The sequence below is a fragment of the Lagopus muta genome, chromosome 10 (genome assembly GCF_023343835.1).
Source record: "Lagopus muta isolate bLagMut1 chromosome 10, bLagMut1 primary, whole genome shotgun sequence".
Classification (NCBI taxonomy): Eukaryota; Metazoa; Chordata; class Aves; order Galliformes; family Phasianidae; genus Lagopus; species Lagopus muta.
In genome coordinates, this window is record NC_064442.1 from 19,658,972 (window position 1) to 19,668,024 (window position 9,053).

At 52.0% G+C, this 9,053-nt stretch overlaps 1 non-coding gene across 1 annotated transcript; it reads right to left on the reverse strand.

Annotated features, from left to right (window-relative positions):
* Window positions 1-4,067: 4,067 nt before the first annotated feature.
* TRNAQ-CUG (transfer RNA glutamine (anticodon CUG)) lies at window positions 4,068-4,139 on the reverse strand. Its single transcript has one exon. It is a non-coding gene; the product is annotated as a tRNA-Gln (tRNA).
* Window positions 4,140-9,053: the final 4,914 nt, after the last annotated feature.

Below are 9,053 nucleotides of genomic sequence, written 5' to 3' on the forward strand. Positions count from 1 at the left end.
CTGAGCTTTCCTCTTATCACTGGAAACAGAGGAGGGAGAACCTTCCTTGTCCCATGGCCACAAGGCCATGCCCAGGCAAAATCAGAATAAGAAGTCCCGCAGAGAACACTGCCAAAATCAATCGTTCTGCAATACGGAGACTGTTATAAAAGGAGATGTTGGGAGAGCAGGGATTCAGAGTGCCAGGATCTCCTCTTTCTCTGCTGGCCTCACTGCTTGGACCAGGATGTTGGCTTCCTGGTCTGCAAGGGTACATTGCTGGCCCACGTCCAGCTGCTGCCACACACCAGTATGGCCAAGTCCTTTTTGTTAGGGCTGCTCTCCATCCTTTCATCCCTCAGCTCGTATTAGTAGTGGGGGGTTTCTCAACCCAGGTGCAAGTGCTTGCACGTGGCTTTCTTGGACGTCACGAGTTTCTCCCGGGCCGCAGAACACAAACCTGATCTTCTCTCACAACTGGAGAAATGCTTCTGGTTTGCCTCCCAATCCCCTTCTTCTCAACTGCTCTGACTAAATGCTGCAGACTGCAACAAAAGAGGTTGCCTCATCCTTCTTTGCATGAACACTGCTACAACCATGGCCAGAAATACTGTGCCACCTGCTCTGCGTATCACTTGCATGCGTGTGCCCAGAAAGCTCTTCCTGATGGACTTACTGGAAGGAGGAGGGGAAATCTGTCTCAGCACGTCTTTCCCTTCCAGTCCCAGATGTAGGAAGGAGGAAGGCTTCCTTCCTTCAATTCTGCTGTCTCCTTCCCCTCCATTTGCAGTGCTTACTCCACTACTTCAGGAGCTTCTCAGCAGCACTGCTGGCAACTTTTCCTGCAGGTGTGGGAAGGTCATCAGAGAGATCCCCAGGTTACTTCTGGTGTCCGACACATCAGCCCCTTCTCAGGTGGAGGCGTTCCAATTTGGTGGCCAAAAATGCCTCTTACCTCACAAAAGCGGCCAGTAAGTAAACCAGTCATCAGGGGAAATTGAAGGAGTGGATTGCAGTTAGGGCCAGGACTTACACGAAAACTCCATGTAGTGGGGGAGATCTACAAAGGGTGATGTGTCCCACCTAGAAACCTCATCTAGGTGTGCCTGCAACCCACAGAGGATTGGAGTAGATCATCTCCAAAGGCCCTTTCCAGTACAACATGAGTAACTCAAGGTCCGCACCAGCCATGAAAAGGCAATGCTTTGAATGGCAGCAGGACCAGAATGTGTAAAACACTCGTTGTTTCAGGAATGGCACACAGAACCTTAGGAACGACCTTGATGAAGAAAGCAGTGCTGTGGCAGAAAAGAGTCCAGAAGCTCCGCACTCCACAGCTACGTGACTTGTGTGTGCCTGCACTTCAGGGGTTTCCCCAACTCTTCTTTGTGGTCTTCTCATCACAGTGACTGACAGGTGCTCTGGGAGGCTAATCCCATGTGCCTTTGTACTTTGAAATGCATGGAATGGGATGTTGCATCTGTGGCCCACAACAAAGAGACTTCACTATGTGGAACACTGTCCGAAGCCGCTCCACAAAAGAAAAACATCCTAGGCCTTGGGCCAGGGGTATGAACATGTAGAGAAAAGCAGGTCAATCTGAGTGTGGGTAATGCTCAGGAAAGGATGCGGGCATCTGTTTGGTCACACAGTATATACACGTGTACGTGCATAGAAATAGAATACATAACTTTCAGTATATGTGCATAGGAAATCTGATCACGGCTCTAACTCCTGCCTGCCAGAGGAGACTGAGTCTTCCCGCTTGTTTGGTCTTACGACATCTGGGGACAGATGAATTAATCTGATGTCAGACAGTGTGATTCTGGAGCTAAACATTTCAGATGAAAGAAGAGTGGTCTTAATTACCTGGCAGGTCCCTGCAATCAGCCAGCACCAGATGCTTCAATGCTTCATGAGCCAGGAATGTTTCTGCCCTGTGGGGCCTCTGCAACACAGCATAAAAGCCCGTGCTGCTGCAGGCTCTGCATCGCCCCCTCTTCCCTCACTTTCCTTGAGGAACGAGGTAAGCACAAAGTCACTCCAGCTCTCCAGCTGGGACCAAGTGCTGTCCCCTTGCTGTTGAGTCCCCTTGCTACTTGGTCTGTGTAGTCCACTGGGAAATTGGGTGGAGGGCTGGGAAGAGACGCTATCTCAGTGACACAGTGAGACTGATGGTTGTTGGCATGGAGGACGTATGTCCAGAGAATTAGGACCTGCAGCAGCTGGCCTCGAAGAGAACAGCCGGGTGCATCCTGCGCCATCTTCAACGTTGTGAAATTCATGTGAGAGATGAGTCTTTCCAGAGACTCTCCCGGGCCTTCTTCAAGAAGTGGGAAGCGTTCTTCTGCAGGGCAATTCAGATGGCGTGCTGAGGATGATGGGAACTGTAAAGACCCGGTGTGTTTTCCCAGCAAGTTTGGTCCAACGTCTTTTCTGGCCTGCCTCTATGTCCTGGTCTAGTGTCAGCAATCTTCACCCATGTGACGGCACCAGGAACATAGGAGGCAGTCCTGGTGCAATCAGCACCCAGTTAGTCGCAGCTTTCCTGACAGTCTTTCCAACTCAGCCTGCAGGAGAGCTGTCACACTGCAGAATGTGGTAGCAACAGCATCTGCAGGTGCTTTGAGGACACGGAGCCAGAAAGAGAGCTGGAGGGCAGCAAAGGGAGTTGGTGAGAGAGCCAACGCAAAGAAAGACGGGCTGACTGATTTTTGGGTCCGTGTTCCCTCCCTGCTCTGTGTTTCAGCTTTGCCTCCCTCAACGAGAGATGTCGTGCTGCAGACCCTGCGTCCCGTCCCCCTGCGGTGCCTCTGGCCCAACCCCACTGGCAAGCAGCTGCAATGAGCCATGTGTCGCCCGCTGCGCTGACTCAACTGTGGCCATCCAGGCCTCCCCTGTGGTGGTGACCCTGCCGGGCCCCATCCTCACCTCCTTCCCTCAGAGCACAGCCGTGGGATCCTCTCTGTCAGCTGCTGTTGGCAGCTCCCTCAGCTCCGCGGGCGTTCCCATCTCTTCTGGGGGCTCCCTTGGTCTGGGGGGCTCTGGGCTGTGTCTGCCTCGCCCGCCCAGCAGATTCATCTGCTGAAGCCGATGGATTGTCCCATCTGGAGAACACACCGCAGATATGGATGGAACTTTCTCTCAGCCTCCCTGAAAACTAAAAACATTTTTCTTCCTCTCTGTACGGAGACACTTTGCTTTTTCCTTGTCATTAAATCTTTGTGCTGCAGATCTTGGAATTGTGATTTTGTTTCCTCCTAACGCCATTGGTCACCTGCTCTGATTAGAAAAGCAGTGCCCACTGCCCTCAGCTTACCTCTTCTCACTGGAAACAGAGGAGGGAGAACCTGCCCTGTCCCATGGCAGCGAGTCCATCCCCAGCTACAAAAAGACAACACGTCCAGCTGTGGCTCCTTCCAGCCTCAACCACTCTGTGCTTCTGTGATGTGTTCTAACAGGAGAAGCAGGAAGAGCAGGGAATGGTTTGTGCGGAGGGCAGAAGGCTCAGGGGGCATCCCGTCCTCGACTTTAGTACCTGCAGAGGGAGGCTGGGCAGGAAGAAGAAGCACAAGAGAGGCAGCCTCTTCTCAGTGCCACCCCTGTGAGAGGACAAAAAGCCATGCCATCAGTGGGAATCCACAGAACACCACACACAGTATTCCTTGTGTCCTGTGAAGATGGACAAAGATGGGATTGAGCTTTCCAGGGATGCTGAGGAGTCTGTCTCACTGGAATAAGCAACATGCCCCCAGACACGGCTCTGAACAGCCTGCTCTTCTCGACCATGCCTTGAGCAGGATTGGACTGTAGGGTCTGCACCTCAGCTGCTGTGGGATACAGTGACCTTCTGCTGGTTTCCCTCACAAGGCAGCAGCCATCAATCAGAAGGCAACAAAGAAGGGTCGGGGCCTGTGCTCACTAAGCTAGGCAGGTGTGGAGGAACCATGTCAGGGGAAGGCCACTGCATGGCTAAAAGCACAGAGAAGGAAGGATGGCAAGAAGGATGTCTGGTATGCATTAATTAGTTCAGTTTCAGGCTTAGGTGAAAGTCAGCTGTGGGCAATGGTTTGGGAGCCCAAAAGTAGAGGTCCCACTGAGATTTGAACTCAGATCGCTGGATTCAGAGTCCAGAGTGCTCACCTTTACACCATGGGACCAGCTGCACACCTGCTCTATGTCCTCTCAGCAACAGAATGGACGGACAGGAGGCTTCAGCAGAACGCTGAGCTGGCAGGAAGACACAACACACCTTCTCATGGGTCCCACAGCATGCAATGGCTGCCTCTGATGGCACTCAAGAGAATTCAGTCTTGAGGCTAACTATTAATCCTGGATGGCAATCAGGAAAGCCTACTGCTCTCATGTCTCAGAGTTCTTTCCTATGCCTACTTTCCTATGCCTACTTTCCTTGGCTACTGACACGACTGCATGCAGATCCACAACCTCGTTCCACAGCGACATAATATACCAGGAGACAGCAAAAAGAAAGCAAGGTCTCACACCAAAGGAGCATAAGCCTGTATCCAGGTGATCACAGTTCTCTGATGTCTTGTTATGGTCAGGATTCACTTTTAAAGCTTTTTGGGTAAGCTCACCTCCGTATGCCTCATGGGTTGGAGCTCTTGTTTGTGCTACGCGAGGCCTGTTACTGCTCCCCTGAATGCTCCAACTGGTGCTGCTCTCCATCCAGCTCAGAACTATGCTGCCTGCACATGCCCATGCTTGTGTGGGCATTTGCGTGCACCCGCTGTGTGTCAGCCTAGCTAGCACAAGCCCCTCTCCCCCAAACAACTGGTCTTCCCAGGCAGAGCTGAGTGGTGTGCTGCAAGTGCTGCTCCACAGCATTTTTGGAGCGCTGCTGGGCAAGGAAGGGACAAATGTGATCAGGACAGAGCAGATGGAAGTGGACAGCCCCAGCCACAATGAATGATTGCCACTACCCTCCAGCTCACAGGGAGCAGCAAGGGCAGGCAGAAGCAGGGAGCCAGAGAAAACTCTCTGACCTGATCCTGCAGGGCTGCCTGCCCAGCCCAGCTGTGTAGGAGGTGGGGCTTCCAAGGCTCCCAGGACAGCACTGGTTTACCTGCTGTGGGTGGAGACCAGCCTCAGGCGCTGGCAGCAGGCCCAGGAAGGTCTGGGATAGGCTGTGCTGCTAGAGCCTGTTGGGAGAACAAGGCAAGAGCTGGCTCTGGAAAGACCTGCATGATTTGCCATCTGCAGGCAGCTTCCCTGTGCCATCCACACACCCTGGCTGCAGACATGAGCCAGACACACGAGACAAACAAAAAAATAGGACAAGCTGGGTAGGATTTGCAGGAGAGGGAAAGCGTTTGTGCATCAATCACCTTTTACTGCTCTGCTCTCTTCAGTGGCACCAATGCAGGGAACAAACCGTGTACCAGCAAGGGGCTACCACTCATCCTCTCTCTCCTCACTATCCCCTCAGGGTCACTCCAGGTATCCCTTCTCCTTTACACGCTTCACCCAATACACCCCGGTGCCCCATTCTCCACAGGAACTTTACTGCTCAGGCTGGTAGACCGGGACTGAAAGAAGGCACTGAGGAGCCCCCTCCTTCTTTACAACACACCGATAAGTACATTGGGCAGAATGAAATAGTTGCCAGATTCCATCATCTCCACCACATGTCATTTTGCACTTCTTCCCCAGAGGAGGAGAACAGAGGACGGCACAACCTCCACCTCTCTGTGTGCAAGGGTTGGGAACAGGTCAGCCAGCAAAGCCCCAGGGCCTCAGGGAAGATCCGCGGGGACTCAGTGCTGTCAGGTGTCCTCCTTTAAGCGTTAACAGTGAGGACCATCTGTTCACAAGTTGGTGCTTTCTGCAGCCCTCGGTATAGCTACACTAAAAGCAGACTCCAGGGTTGAGACAAGAACAAGGAGATCCATCGCTGATGACTGTTATGAGAACAACAGACTCAGATTAATGTAATCTGCTGCCTGTTATTAAAAGCAGGCTAACATATCCAGAGATGAAAGGAAACATAAAACAACATCTGTCTTCTCCCACCCATCCTCTTCTTCATCATCCCACAGTGCGCTGCAGAGGAATGGGGAATGTGGAGGTAAGGTTAGTGTACAGTGCAATGCTCAGGCTGCAATTGTTCAAGAACTTCTCCAGGACGTGTCCATACAACAGGGTGCTCTCCTTTAGGAAGTGAACACAGCAGAATGTGTGTCCCGTGGGTGGCAGCTCCTGCAGGGTCAAATGCTCATCCATGAACTTCTCTCTCCAAGGGCTGCAGTTCTGGCCCTGAGTCTGCTCCCGTGAGGGCTCTGCATTACATGCAGCCTCCTTCAGTCCAGATCCAACTGCTCCACCGTCATCTCCTCCCTGGGCATTACGGCGCTGAACCAAGACTTGATGGGCTGCTTGAGGACCACAAGCATTTCACAAGGAAAGCACAAAGCAAGTATCCAAAGAAGTTGAGGACTCTGCATGCCTGCATTATGAACCTGCAGTTTCAACAAGGCCACACACTGAGCAGTGTGCCCTCACTTTGGACTAGCCATGCTTGTAACTCTTCCTTGGACTAGCAATGGACCTCCTGAGATGCCTTGCACTCAGGCTCCCTCCATGAAGCTGCAGTCCTCAGAAACAGTACCGTTTGTGACCCACCTCTGCAGCACGGGCTGCACACATGCCTCTTTCCCACTGCCACTGGAGCGCAGTCCCTCTCCACAGCACTCGGGTACATCTCTTGCCATTCCTCCTTCACTCTCCAGACTCTTCAAGACAGGCACAGCCTTCCACCAGTCTTTCATGATGCAAACCTCTCACTTGCCAGCCTGCTGGGCCCAAAGCAGGACAGAAGGAAGCATTCTGTTTTCCCGTGAACAGGCCACGTGACAACCACGCGGGCCAAGTTTTGTCTTTTCATTTCCCCTGGGCTCTGGAGTCCATGGAAGGGATTCAGGGGTAGATTACATGTGTACCTTGAGTCCCACAGCAAGATGCTGACATGTGCAGAGCCCTTACTAGCTGAGAGTTCCTTTGGTTGCTCCTATGAAGGATTGTCATGAACGTCCAAGATGCATAACAAGAGCTCTACGTTTGGGCTGTAAACACTTCCTCTGTCTGGTCTGATGTACCTGGAGTAGCTGCCGTGGCCTGCCAGCTGTTCAGGACACAAGCAAGGCAAGATGACCTCCTCCTGCCAACTCTGTCATCTTTTCTAGGCACTGGAGGGCTGCTCTTTCATGCCCACAGGTAGAAGGTTTTGCCTTGCAGCTAAGAAAACCCTGGTCTCTCAGACTCTGCGTCACAATGTCACGCTATCCCCACAGGGCTGGAGCACCAGGCCTCTGATCATCCCCACAGGGAACGCACACTGAACACACTCCACATGATCATCACCTTTCCTTGCTTCTCCAGTTTGGCTTTCTTCCCCATTTCCGACGCCGGCTCACATTTACTTCTCCGCAGTCATCAAGTAGTGTTGTCAGGAAGAGGGGACACCCACAGGCTTGGACCGGGCAGTGCCAAGCAGTTGTTCCCAGGTGATCCAGCAGAGAAAGCTCACCTGGGTGAGCTTTCATCAGACACTGGGTTGGGTGGATCATATCCAAAAGTCCTCTCCAAGCCAAGACAAGTGACATAGGATCTGCACTAGTCACAGAGAGGCAGCGCTTTCGAAGGACGCAGCGCTAGACATTCCACTTGCTTCAGGAATGGTTCAAAGCCCTTCAGTAATGTCTATGATGAGGAAAGTGGCACTTGGGAGGCCTGCTATTCCTGGCGTGCCTGAGGCCAGGACACCTTTTCCACTGCTTTCCACAGCCGCGTGACTCATGTGTGCCTGCGGTTCAGGGTTTTTCCCATCTCTTCCCCATTCATGATGACAGGCGGGTGCTCTGGGAGGCTGATGCTATGTCACTTTGAACTTGGAAATGCGCGGAGTGGACTCCCAGCCCCGAGCCTCTCCTCAAAAGGAGGCCATGCAGGACTGTGGTCAATGAGATTAATGCGTCGCTGAGCAAAGCAGGTTAATTTGAGTATGGGTCAGTTTTAGGGAAGGACGCTGGCATTACTTTGATCTCACTCCCACAGCCAGATTTGGTGAGTGCCAACAGCTTTTTCCACTACCCAGGCTGATATCTGTTCCTGCTTGGAATAACATGGACAACATGTTCAAGTCACCAAGGAAGATGGCTGTGGACATTACTCTCAAGAGCCCCATAAAAGAGAAGAGCATGACTCTCACCTCTACTCGTCATCACACTGAATATGACTACATGGCCCACCGTCGTTAGGAAGAGATAAAACAATGATGGGTGTACAGACAGTCCGTCGGACCACCATGAAGCATGGCTACAGACATCCTAGTCACAGTCCACCTCACGCACTCTTCAAGTTACCCTTCTCTGTTTTCACTACCTCCACACCCTTGTTTCGCAACCCGTCCCAGCGCCTCGCCACCCTCAGAGTAAAACACGTCTTTCTAACATCAAACTTCAATCTCCCCTCTTTTGGTTTAAAGTTGTTCCCCCCTCCTTCTTCACTATCAGTCTCAGCTTAGCGACATCAGCATGCTTACTCAGGGCACACTCAATTCTACTGTCTACCTTGCTGATCGAGTTGTCAAAGAGCATGAGCATTAGCGTGATGAGTGTAGGAAACATACAGGTGGTCCTCAGTGCAGCTTACAGGGGGATTTCCTCTAGCTCCAATCATTTTTTCCATGCCATTGAGCTTGAAAACATCCATGGGCACGTGGGTCTTATCTCTCATTTGGGACTGTACGATCTCCATGTTCTGTCTGAACTTCTCCCACAACCTCCTGCATGTCTCTGATTGCCCACAAGGAGGAATAGCGTCTCATAGCGTTACTTTCCCATGGCCTGCACACACAGAGCATTTCAGAGGTGAACTCTCGTATACTTCAACACTGAATTTCACAGAGGCTGGTGGCAGAGCACATCTGGTTGGTAAAAGTATGAGGACATTATCAAGCTGCCAAGGAATGCTGCTAAAGAGTTGACAGGGAACATGTGGCAGTGGTTAGACATCCCAGCCAGCAACCTCTACAGAAAAGAGTGTCTGGCTCCCAG